The sequence below is a fragment of the Camelina sativa genome, chromosome 15 (genome assembly GCF_000633955.1).
Source record: "Camelina sativa cultivar DH55 chromosome 15, Cs, whole genome shotgun sequence".
Taxonomy (NCBI): domain Eukaryota; kingdom Viridiplantae; phylum Streptophyta; class Magnoliopsida; order Brassicales; family Brassicaceae; genus Camelina; species Camelina sativa.
The window spans coordinates 10,354,534-10,368,393 of NC_025699.1; the positions used below are offsets into that span (position 1 = coordinate 10,354,534).

The 13,860-nt window shown below is 37.7% G+C and overlaps 1 long non-coding RNA gene and 1 pseudogene across 1 annotated transcript in view; both read right to left on the reverse strand.

Moving 5' to 3' along the window:
* On the reverse strand, positions 8,013-9,893 carry LOC104748325 (annotated as a pseudogene).
* The window catches only part of LOC109125002, a 1,620-nt gene continuing 819 nt past the window's right edge, over positions 13,060-13,860 (reverse strand). Inside the window, exon 2 of the long non-coding RNA XR_002035390.1 lies at positions 13,060-13,587. This is a non-coding gene — a long non-coding RNA (uncharacterized LOC109125002). The remainder of the gene's footprint in view (positions 13,588-13,860) is intronic.

Genomic DNA, 13,860 nt, shown 5'->3' on the forward strand with positions numbered 1-13,860 from the left:
TTTTTCTTTTCTTCTAAGGAATCTAGACATCTTAAACATTTTACTTTCTTTTCTTTGTCTAATCTTTTCGTTTTATGCCCGGAACCAATAACTCATTATTTTGCTCAACCCAACTCCTTTACTAGACTTGTAAACCTTGAAAACACATCCCCCTCCTAAAGACTTTCTACCCTTTACTTTCTTTTTACACTTCACTCTTCTGCACAAATCCATACCCAATACCCAAATTCGAGTTCTCACCTAGTCCCACTAGTCCGGATAACGCGAACTAGAACTACACAGGATCCTACTCTTGTCGGTTAGAACCTAAGACTTTCTAACAAGCTCAACTCGGAAAAAAGCCTGACACTCAAGAATACAATTGGCTTGAAAGAACGGTTGGTTAAGTGTGCGGGGAACTGTTCCAAAGATGGGAATCAGCTACTTGGATTGACAAGGGTGGTAAAGACAATCCAAGTATGTATATGGTATCCATGAGTTCAACTTCAATGCATAACAGGATAATTGCAAGTCAGGATTAGGTTCAGGTAGATAGGGAATGATATCAATTCAAAACATGCTTTAATCTTAAATTTTCAAGTTCAATCAACAAGCATCAAAGAACTAAGAACAAGGGCCTTGATCCTATCCTATTGAATCCAACTGCTAACAAGGTTACAATCATCATCAACCCCTAAGCTAAATGCAACAACCCTATATGAATAAACCTAGACTCAATCCTAATATGCAAGTGCAAACTACATGAACACTCTGCTTTTGTGGAAATTTTCAAAAAAAATTCAAATTTTTATGGTTTTTCTATGCAAATAGATGGATGCAGACTAAAACATAATATGATGCAAAAAATTTGAAATAAGAATCACAAAACACAACATCAGATACATTATCTCAAACCCTCCCCCAAACTTAAATTACACAGTCTCATGTGTAAGAAAAATTTGCAGGAGGATTTAAGAATCACAACGAGAACAATGCGGGAATGAAATGGTATGTACAAAGGGAAGGTCGGAGTACCTCAGTAGTAGAAGAAGGAGTCTGTGCACGCCTCAGGAGGAGCGTGAAACTGATTCTGTCCTTTGCCTTGTTCGGGATCTGCGGGTGTGACATCAGCTTGTTGGTCGACTTGCTGCTCGACCGCTTGCGTGTTCTGATACATGTTCGGCTGCTCGTCACACTGCATGTCATCGACTCTGGACTCACCATGGTCCGAAACCAACACAACAACCTCTGTAGGCTGATGATCACCCTGATGTTCAACTTGCTGCTCAACCTCATGCTCATCTCGAGCTGCAGAGCGACGCGCTGATCTATGACTAGAGGAAGCTCTAGAACCTCGCGAACCGCGTCTCTGTCTCTCCCTAGACTCGTGTGATGAGTGGCGTGAAGGAGCGGGTGAAGCTGGTCGCTCCCGTGACACATATGAAGATTGACGTGCTGGGGAAGGAACCGGAGAGAGTGTTCTCTGACGAGTTGGCTCCATGGAGACTTTGTGTGTGGCTCGAGAGAGGGGCTCGATCGCGTGTTGGCTTGAGTGACTCGAGTGTGGTAGTTGGAGCGTATGCGGAGTGAGATTGGCTCGAGCGCGACAGCGGAGGCGTGGCTCGAACGAGTGCAGAGTGATGAATCTCTCAGGATGGGTCGAGTCTGATTCCACGCCGTCGGTTGAACCTTGCTCGAGTCGACGATGGTTGAGAATGCACGGTCGTGGTTGAACTCTGCAACACCTCTTCTTCATTATCCTAAACCTCTTCCTTAATTTCCTTGGAGGAGAACTTCTCATTGTACCTTGGAGCTTCTTGATTTGCCCACTCATCTCCTTCACCATAGCTATTAACTCTTTCACTGAATCACTTAGAATCTGAGTATTTTGGAGTTCATACAAACTGTCAAGCACATGAGGACTTGACTCTTGCGGTTGGTGAGGTTTAGGAAGCAGGTCTTGACGCTTAGGGAGGTAACGACTGCACTCGAGTAGGAGAATGGTCGAATGACACTTTGAGTTTTGTCTTTGGTTACCAAAACCTCAGTTTCTGCCTCATTCACACTCTCAAAGATGTCAAACCCAGCTTTATGATCTTTCTCTTCAATCACGAAGGTCTGCCCATCAATAGTTGGTTTCTTCTTAGAATCATTGATGTCGAACGTCATCTTGAAGTTTTTACCCAGATTGAGATCAATCTTCCCTTTCTTAACATCAATGACTGCTCCAGCTGTAGCTAAGAAAGGTCTTCCCATGATTAGTGGATCTTTAGGCTCTTCATCCATTCCCAGCACCACAAAATCAGTAGGAATCTCAGCTTGTCCAATTTTGATGGGCAAGTTCTCTAGTAGACCATGAGGCAATCTAGTAGTCCTATGAGCCAATATTAAGCGGAGGTTGCATGACTTATATTCGTTGAATCATAGCCTCTGAGCTACAGAGAGGGGCATGAGGCTTACTGAAGCACCAAGGTCACATAGGCACTTTTTGAAGGTCAATGGACCTAGAGAACAAGGCAGGGTGAAAGAACCAAGGTCCTCTAGCTTCATTGGGATAATCATCTTCTGAATAACATCTTTCTTTCATGAATAACCCCACCAATGTCATGCGCTACCCTCTCATCTTCCAAAACCTTAGCTTGAGCTCCTTTAGCTATCTCCTCCTTCTCTTTGGTCCTTTCTGTTACCAAATCAGTTAAAAACTTTTGATATTGAGGCACAAGTGCAAATGCATCAAGCAAAGGCATCCTAAGTTTAATCTCCTTGACTTGGTTTTCGAACAGAGCTTTGTGCTTCTCAGTAAGCTGCTTCTTAAACCTCACTGGAAATGGTAGAGGTGGCTTGTATGGTGGAGGAATGGATCTCACAGGTTTATCCTTGGGAGCAGTGGGTTCTTTAGTAGCTTCAGGATCAGATTGCTTGGCTGACTTAATTGGATCCTTGAGCACCTCGACATGATCCTTTATCTGAACTTCATATTGAAGAAATTTCTCCCCATCTAAACTCTCAGTGTCCTTAGTGAGCCGTACATCTACAGCTTGGGTGGTGATGGCATGCATAGTAGCATAGTCCTTGGGGGTTTTGAACTGCTTTTCCAGGTAGTTGCCAGTTGTTGGGGTAGAAGTAGAAATAGTCTTGCCTTCCATATACTTCNAGGTCCTCTAGCTTCATTGGGATAATCATCTTCTGAATAACATCTTTCTTTCATGAATAACCCCACCAATGTCATGCGCTACCCTCTCATCTTCCAAAACCTTAGCTTGAGCTCCTTTAGCTATCTCCTCCTTCTCTTTGGTCCTTTCTGTTACCAAATCAGTTAAAAACTTTTGATATTGAGGCACAAGTGCAAATGCATCAAGCAAAGGCATCCTAAGTTTAATCTCCTTGACTTGGTTTTCGAACAGAGCTTTGTGCTTCTCAGTAAGCTGCTTCTTAAACCTCACTGGAAATGGTAGAGGTGGCTTGTATGGTGGAGGAATGGATCTCACAGGTTTATCCTTGGGAGCAGTGGGTTCTTTAGTAGCTTCAGGATCAGATTGCTTGGCTGACTTAATTGGATCCTTGAGCACCTCGACATGATCCTTTATCTGAACTTCATATTGAAGAAATTTCTCCCCATCTAAACTCTCAGTGTCCTTAGTGAGCCGTACATCTACAGCTTGGGTGGTGATGGCATGCATAGTAGCATAGTCCTTGGGGGTTTTGAACTGCTTTTCCAGGTAGTTGCCAGTTGTTGGGGTAGAAGTAGAAATAGTCTTGCCTTCCATATACTTCATCTTGGAGTTAAGAGCTTCAAACTTGACATTCAGATCATTGTAAGAACATTCCATCCGCTGACTGAGTTCAGCAAACTTCTTAGCAGTATCCAGAGAACCACTAGCTTGACCTTGAAGAAGTTGTTGCAGCATGTGCTTCATTTCTTGATCTGGAGCTTGAGTAGGTTGAACTTGTTGAGGTGAAAATCCAGGTGGTGGTCCGGAAGGAGCGTGAGAACTTTGCTGGAACTGTTGCTTAGGCATGAATCCTTGATTGTAAGGAACAAAAGGCTTTTGCGTACCTTGTTGTTGCTGCTGAGGAGGGTACACCTGATCTTGTGGATTTGCAACATTGGTGCTCCGGTAAGACAAATTGGGGTTCGTCTTGTAGGGGTTATAACCCTTGTTGTATCCACCTTGATTCTGGACGTAGTTGATTGCTTCAGACTGCTCACCCTTCCCATCCTGAACTTGAAAAGGGTCATCCTCAGATACGAAGTGGACAGTCTGCTGCTGACTTAGCAAGAGGCGGTCAAGCTTGTCATTGACATTCTTAAGATTCCTCTTGTACTTCTCCTCAGATCCAGCGTCGTCACGAACTGTGCGGTCATAGTCCTCATTGTAGTTGCCGTCAGACTGAGCGAGATTCTCCACCAGTTGCCATCCTTCCTCAACGTCTTTGTTCAGGAAATTACCATTAGAAGCAGTGTCAAGCAGCATACGGATCTTTGGTAGTACACCACGGTAGAGAGTGCTCAGCAGTGACTCGTTGCTGAAACTATGGTGTGGACACTGGCTATGGTAACCCTTGAAACGCTCCCATGCTTCACAGAATGATTCTGAGCTCTTCTGAGTGAAGCTGGAAATCTCATTCCTGAGACGTGCTGTTCTGGAGTTGGAGAAAAACTTGGCCAAGAATGCTTTCTTGCAACCATCCCAGGTGGTGATTGATCCCTTGGGAAGGTTTTTCTCCCATTGATGAGCCTTGTCTCCCAGGGAGAATGGGAAGAGGCGCAACTTGTAACCGTCCTCACTCACGCCGTTGATCTTGGTAAGACTGCAAAGACGGTCGAACTCGTCCAAGTGGTCGAGTGGATCCTCCATAGGCAACCCGTGAAACTTGTTTCCTTGGATCATGGTGATCAGACCACTTTTGATCTCGAAGTTGTTGTTCTGCACGGCGGGAGGGACGATTCCAGCACGCTGAGTATGAGTGTTCGGTGCATCCCCAGCACCAATGTTTCGCGGTCCCTGATTTGGTTCATTCTGTTGTTCCATAGTAACTGGTGCGGGATGATTAGTGAGTTGACGAGCTTGTCGTGGTCGTTGCAACCGATTGATTTCGTCGATACCAGGAAGGAGATTCTGATGCCCTCTTGATCTGGTGTGCATGCAAGGTTGCAATCAACAGGTGCCTGAAGTGCAAGACAATCAAGCAGACAACCAAAACAAGTCAGTACCCAGAATGATAAGTGTAACAAAACTTAATCTTGCAAAACTTGAAATCTTAAAGGTAGCAAAACGAATCCCAAATAGCAACGGCGCCAAATTGATACTAGGATTTTTGTGTCTCCTAGTAGGTTCAATTAACTTTATGTGTTGTAGTACTTAAGGTGTCAATCAAAATGAGATGTTGCTAACAATTGAGATGCAATCAAGCTATCACAAGTCAAGCCAATTCAAAGATAGTGTTTGTCTAACAGTCCTAGAATGATGACAATACAAAACGGAAATGAGTCACAGAACTAGAAACGAAAATGTATGACTAGAAGCGAAGATGAATAAGTGAAACCAAAAACGATTCTAAGCATGAACAAACAAAACAGTTCCAGGAATGTAATAAAAATCAGAAAGAAATAAGTCCAGAAGGGAATCATACAATCAAAGCTTAAACACTCTACATCCTAAGATCCTCCACCTAATCTATCCCATCCTCAAGAACTAACACACTACTCAGATCCGGAAATCATCACCAAAGATACAGACTCAGAAAACATTGAAACAAGCATTATTAGGTAGATAAAAATAAGATGAACAACTTTGTAGAAGGAATCAAATGCAAAATCTCAATAAATCTCAACGATATCGGAATACAAGTCTCAGAACGTATTTTTGTAGCTAGGTTAAAACCTTCTGGGAACGAAAACGAGATAAAAGATAAGATGTCTCAGCAAAGACTTAACAAAATATATATATAGTAGTCCAACATGGAAAGCCCTAATACTTAAAACGACAAGGTAAAGCGTTGGTTCGGTAATCTCCTGAAGCGTGTGAAACCAAACGTCTTTCTTCCCGACATGTGCGATCGAGTTCGTGCGCGTTGAAGAAGCATGGCTCGATCAGACAAGCTGGAGTGCGTGGCGGGGGATCATGGCTCGATCAAACAAGCTGGAGTGCGTAGCGGAGGAGCATGGCTCAATCAAACAAGCTGGAGTGCATGGCGGGGGAGCATGGCTCGGATGTGGTGTATACGCATCCACTAAAACGATGAGAACTCTTGAACCACACCTCCGATTGGCTTGAAATAAACGGCGTTGGAAAGATAACTCAATTCCCTACAACTTTTATGAAGATGTCGAAAGCTAAATCCCACTCGAGTGGGACGGCTCGAACGGATGGTTCGGACGACAATAGCTCAGACGACAATGGCTCGGTCGGAACGAAGATGGTGACAATGACTCGGTCGGAACGGAGATGGTGACAATGGCTCGAGCGAAACGGAGATGGTGACAATGGCTCGATCGGAACGGAGATGGTGACAATGGCTCGAGCGAAACGGAGATGGTGAAAATGGCTCGCACGAGAATGGCTTCCAACGTCTCCTAAATACCTGAAATACTCCAAAATGCACAATGTATGCAAGGATGATGCAAGAACTACTAGACGTGTAAAGTGTATAGAAAGAACTAGAAAACGATGCAAACCAATGAGTTATCCTAGCTAAATACATGATAAAAATAGGCTAAGGAGAGACAAAATAGACATATCATGTATATAACACATCTTGTAAAGTTTGTTACGATTGAAAAGAGAAGAAAATCATTTCACAATTTTCTTTGCTCTCAAACTCTATTAGATGTGTTTTTGGAGGAATAGAAAAATTCTAATGTCAATCAATAGCCTAAGCGAAAACATCTCAGCTGAAACTTGAGTTGTCTCCAAATAAAGGAGTTAAATATATTATATACTGTGTGAATAAAATAAAAGTTGTGGTGATTGTGGACTAGCCGATCGGCAAATGAAAAGAAAATTAATCATGGTCTACCACTGTAGATGTATTAGATAGCAAGAATATCAGATATGTTACAAGCCTCACAAGCTTAGTCTCGCATTCGGTCTTTACTATCCCGATTACTAAATTAAAAGGAAATGTATAGAAAATTAAGAAATTGATTCTTTTGACAAAAAGGAATGAAAGGGGTTAGGGTATTGTGTCGGTTTGAATGCGTGTGAGTACGAGTAGTCCAATAGTAGAAGAAACTACAGTATTTATATGTACTAGTGGAAAAGGGGATGTTCTCGGATTCCATATAACCTGGAATTGGCACACAAAATAACGGATATAAGTTTAAAAATAATAGCATATGTTAGTTTTTTCTTTCTTTACTTTAAAAGTTTTTTCTTTCTTTATTTAAAAAAAAATCTCAAAATCTAATTTGATCATATTCTCATGTAGGTAGGTGAATTTATTTTATATACAACATCGACAACACCAAAACATAAGAAGAAATATATAAATATTAAAATTCTCATTATTATAATCTAAAAGAAAATCAAAATCCAAACTTAAGAAGAAAAAAACACTCTCACATTATGATATCTCCGCCTTCTTCTCCTAAAAGTCAATTGTACTGAGATTTCGATTTTAATTTCTCTAATCTCTCTCCCTCCGGCTACCCGACGGAAACTATGTCTCAGTCTAGTATGTCATAATGATTCTAATGGCAATGGTATTAGTGGCAGAGGCAGCATAGAACCATGTGATCATTTCACAACTATGGATCTTATAACAACAGTTTAAGTTATGTAAAAATATCAAATAAAATATAAAATCAACATATAAAAAATTATTTAAAATTTTACATATTTTTTTATATCCGCGTAAATTACGCGAACTTTATCTACTATATATATAAACCATTATTTTACTATTGTAATTTTTTTTAAGCAAATTACATATCCATATATAAATATATATATATATATGCCATTATTTTATTATTATATTATAGCCCAATGATCACCAACGAAATATAACAACCCTAATACATTTTATACTTAAGTCTTTCTAGAGATTTGAACATCATATCCATGAGGAAACATAAGCATATAGCTTCGAGTTACTGTGATCTCTGCCTTCATTGACCACCTACAAACCAAATAAATCCAAGTAATGAGTTTGACATAATTTAAAAATATATAAATTCAGAGTCATAAGGTGATAAAAGCAGACCTATAACTACACAAATGGTGGATAAATATAGCCATCAGCATCTTAGCAAAGTAAGCTCCTACACAGAGTCTAGGACCAGCACCAAACGGAACGTAATTCTTCGAGAGTATCGCATCCACATCTTTTCCATGTTAATAAAGTTAGGTGCATGTGAAAAAATTGAATTTGATTAGTGGATTAGGAAGCAAATAGTTAATAATAAAGATCATATTTGAATCACCTTCCAACGCCATGGATTAAATACTAAAGGATCCTCGTACTTTTCTGGATTAAAATGGACACTTGGGTAGCCCATGAAGTTCCAACCCGCTGGAATTGTATAATCACCTACTTTGATGTCATGATCAGGTTTCCTAAGTATTACAGGTACTGTGGTTGAGATCCTAAGAGACTCATTAATCACCTGAAACAAAGTACCGTACATGTGTGTGTGTGAGCTACTAAAATGTACATGATTTTAAATTGTCTTATCACTTTATCCATGATTTTGGAACTCACTTACCATATTGGTGAAAGTCATGGATTTATAATCTTCCCATGTTAGGCCGGCCTACTTGGCACTCTTATCTCCAACAATTCTTGCATGCTCTCTTTGAAGCTCTTGCATGACTTCAAGATTTTCGCTTATAAGTTTAATTGTAACCGCGAGAATCCGTGGTGTTGTTTCATTAGCAATCAGAAAGAAAGTATATATGTACTCGATCACATTATCCATACTCATAATTTCCTTTCCTCTATTGTTTTCTCCAAATAAGATCTTAAAGAATTCCCCGAACTCCTCTCTTGATGCTCTCTTCTTCAACACTTCCTCTTTTAGTAACTTCTTCATCGTTTTTCTTGCCTGTCACAAAACATAATTATCACAGCTTTCATTATAAGCATATACCTATATGTATATATATATATATAAAGTATTGGTAAGAGCACTCATTACTTGCCTTCATCATATTATAGACACCTATCCCAGGAATGTTGAAAGGGAACCGAAACCAACCACTCGGAAAATATCTCCAACAAAGTGCGAGTTTTTTTGCCGCCTCTGGTTCCATCTCACCCATAACTTTCTTTGCAAGGCACTCAATTATGATCTGTAACGGTTAATATTACAAATACTTGTGAGTTGATCATGTATCCTATATACCTTATCTACTTTATTTAATATTGTCAAGAGAAAGGCATCATAAAGTTGATCAATTATTTTTTACCTTGCTTGTTGTTTCCTTAACGTCAAGAGTTCCATTCCTAGCTTCTTCACCCATGTATGTACGAACCAATATATTGATATCTTCCAATATCCTCAATTTTAAACCTTGTGAACCCAATAGTTGGAGTGTCAAGTTCCTCGCATGTTTATGAGACTCTGTGCTCTGCAAAAACAAATTGTTATCTTCTCCAAATACTCGTGCTAAGCTTTTCGTGATACCGGGAATACGGTTTGTCTTTGCCATCTCCATATTCAGTTCATTATTCATTGTGATTATAACTTTGCCTCCAAACAAGCTTGTCCGAAAAAGCGGTCCATGTCTATATTTATTTTTCAAACAAAAACACTACAAAAAAACATGCATTTTGGGACTACAGTTTGTGACTACTTATTCAGTCGCAAAATATAGCGACGTTTTTGCGACTACCTTGCGACATTAAGAGACTACAAAAAAAATTGGAGAGAAAAACGTCGCTTATTAACGACGAAAAATAAACGTCATAAAAGGGTCTCAAATAAGCGACTACATTAGGACTATTTTGCGTCGAAACGAAATTCGTCTCATAATGGTCACAATTTTGCGACTATTCTGTGACCAGTTCTATTGTCACTAAGAATAATCGCAAAAAGTAGCATATTGAGGACTTATTTGCATCCACATTTTTTACTCCTACCACTTAACAAAGTAGTCACAAATTGCGACTATATTGTGACATGTATCTGAAGACTTTGCGACTAACATCTGACTTAGCTACTCTTTTAAGACTGTTTAGCCACTCTCTATATTTTTTATTTTGAAATTTCACATTTGAGATTCATCTACATGTTTAGGTTGAAGTTTATACTTTGTTTTGCTCAATTTGTCAATAATAACTTTCTCAAAGTATTAAATTTTAATGTCTATAAACTAAACATCCATAACTTCAAAATTTATCCTAAGTGTTACATGTTCATGTATAAGAATGTGTTCCAATGAAGAAAAATCAAAACTAAGTAATATAAACATTGTTTAACTAAATCTTACTATTATTAGTACTTTATTGTATCTACTATGAGTCTGCTTAGTGATTTATATTGTTCATAATGTGTAGAATTCAAGATTTTTATTTTGTGACTTTAATAAGGTAGTGTTAAAATAGTCACACATTGCGACCCTTTTGCCACTATATTACGACTAACACCTGATTTAGTTACTTTTTAAGACTGTTTAGCCACTCTATATATTTTTTATTTTGAAATTTCACATTTGAGATTCATCTACATGTTTAGGTTGAAGTTTATACTTTGTTTTGCTCAATTTGTCAATAATAACTTTCTCAAAGTATTAAATTTCAATGTCTATAAACTAAACATCCATAAGTTCAAAATTTATCCTAAGTGTTACATGTTCATTTATAAGAATGTGTTCCAATGAAGAAAAATCAAAACTAAGTAATATAAACATTGTTTAACTAAATCTTACTATTATTAGTGCTTTATTGTATCTACTATGAGTCTCCTTAGCGATTTATATTGTTCATAATGTGTAGAATTCAAAATTTTTATTTTGTGACTTTAATAAGGTACAGTAAAACCTCTATAAATTAATAATGTTGGGATCAAGACATTTTATTAATTTATAGTGATATTAATTTATCTATAAATTAATAATTCTTATTTTATAGTGTAAATTAATAATTATTAATTTATAGATATATTTTTAATTGTTTATTTTTTAAAATTATGAATTTAGACAATTTTAACAAAATAAGATTAATCTTTCGGATGTTGTAGATTTTAAGGTTTATGAATTGAGCTTGTAATATTTAGAAAACATTATTGACAAGAAATTACAAATACTATAGACAAATTGACTTATACACATGACATACATAAATTCAAATTTATAAATAATAATATCAATTCTCCTATTTTAATAATCTGTCAAATTATCAAATTGTAAATAATGCATATCTGAAAAATTGAAAACTTTAAAATTTAACTATTTTTATGATATGTTATAAAATATTTTAGAGATATCATTATAGTTTGAAAATACTACATTACAATTGTTCTATAGAAATGAGCTTTAGGAGAAACATATATTATTATATCAGTATATATATATATGTGTAAATTTATATGATTATTAATTTATGATATTATTGGGACCATATTTTACATGGGGATTTCAAAGAAAATATTATCTTATTATCTTATCGAATTTTGTTAATTTTTACTGATATAATAATATATGTTTGCTAAGACTTCCAGGCCGAGAACATCTACCACTCTTGTCTGAGCATCCTATCCCTGGCCGAGAAATGCTATGGTATGAAACTCTTTCCTTTGCTACTCGGTTGTAGTTGTTGATTACGGTTGTAGTTGTTGATTACTCGGTTGTAGTTGTTGATTACGGTTGTAGTTGTTGATTACGGTTGTAGTTGTTGATTACTCGGTTGCTTGTAGTTTCTTGAAACGCTATGCTATAAAATGCTATGGTATTAAGTGTTTGTAGTTGTTGCTAAAAGTGTCTATAAGTCTATAAGTGTAGTTCTTGATTTAAGTGTTTGATATTCAATAGTTTGATATTCAATAAGTCTAAGTTTCTAGTTGTTGTTTGATATTCAACAAGTCTATGTTTGATATTTAATAAGTCTAAGTTTGTAGTTGTTTCTTTAAGTGTCAATAATTCTAGTTGTTGTTTGATATTCAATAAGTATAGTTGTTGCTTTAAGTGTCGGTTGTTTGATATTCAATAGTTTGTTTCAATTGTTTCAAGTCCATATTTAGTAGTAGACTTACTCATTTTATGTAACAGGTTTAACCGGCAGAAAGGTCAGCTGTCTCGAGCGATTTCTGGAATATTGAGGAGAAAGTTTGATGGGTCTTACTACAGTTGGAAGGTTACTCCAGTCAAAATTCAAGAGCGATATTTCAGGACATTTGCGGTAAGGTTTACTCCTTATTTATGTTATTGTTGCTAACTATGTTTTGGTATTGTTGCTAACTATGTTTTGTGTTATTGTAGCGGAAGTACAATTGGGATATCGGCATTACTGAGCTCGTTAAAGCAGGTTTCTTGAAGATAGCCAAGAAAAGGATGAAAGGAATTGTCAGTCAAGTTAGGAGGAATGGTGTACAACTACCATGGATTGGTGAAAAATTATGGCCTGTTATGGTGGAATATTGGAAGACCCCTGATGCAATTGAGAAGAGTGAGAATGCTTCACAGTGCAGAAACTCTGATCGTGGAGGTCTTGGAGTGCACAAACACTTAGCTGGTCAGAAATCATTTGTGCAAATTCATCAAGAGATGGTAAGACTTATCGAATTCAGCTCAAAGTTTTTCTGATATTTCCATGTTTTTTCTGATATTTACATGATTTAATCTGTTTCACTATCATTGTAGGAGGAAGAGTTGGGGCGTCCTGTGTCACTAGTGGAAGTGTTTCTTAAAACACACACTCGTCCGGATGGAACATTTGTGGATCAAAAAGCCAAACAAGTTGCTGAGACATATGATAGGACCATAGAAGAGAGACAAGCTGAAACAGAGGTAGATGGGGGTCCAGATGGTTCAGAGAGTTCAACACATCATAATCTTTCCCTTGATGAAAGAAATGAAATCTTCCTTCAGGTAAATTCGTTTCTGTCTGTTTTTTTTTTAAATCTGGTTCCGTTTAGTCTGTGATAATTACTAAATGTTTATCTCTTGGTTTAGTGTACTCATACAGACCACAGAGGCAACCCATTTGGACTTGGATCACTTGTGGAGACACTAAAGAAAAGGAAAAGGGCAGAGAGTTATACAAGTGCTTCTCCAACAACTCTTGGGGAGCTTCAAGATGAACTTCGGCACAAGATTTCTGAACACGAGGCACCGATAGTCTCAAGCTGAACTGAAGAGGCTTCTCCTCTATATGAAAGAAAAAAATCCTGAGTTTGAAGCTTTTATGGTTTCTCCTCCTGAATCATCCACACCTCCAACCACCCATCCAGCTACCGCACCTGCAACCAATGCACAACTCACTGGCGGAAGAACCACACCAGGCACCACACCAGTCTCCAGTCCAGCTGCCAATTCTCCTTCCTCTAATACTGCTTCCAATTGAACTTGTTGCAATTCCCTTTTTTTTTTTAATGAACTTGTTTTGCTTTTAAATACTTTTTGGATGATCTTTTTGTTTAGGATGATAAGTTTGCATGATTAGTACCTTAAATCATCATTACTTTTGATTAATATCATTTCAAAATCCGAAATTAATCAAATTGAGGATTACTAAACCGTGACTAATTTGTGACCAAACCAATTCAAAAAATGTAACTACTTTGTGACCAAACCAATTCAAACAATGTGACCACTTCGTGACCATATCCAAATTACATAAATAGTCACAAAAAAGTCCCCAAATAGAGTTGGTTGCAGTTTAGTCGGAAACTGCAACTACCACATTCGGTCACACAAACGTCGCTAATATACGACTATA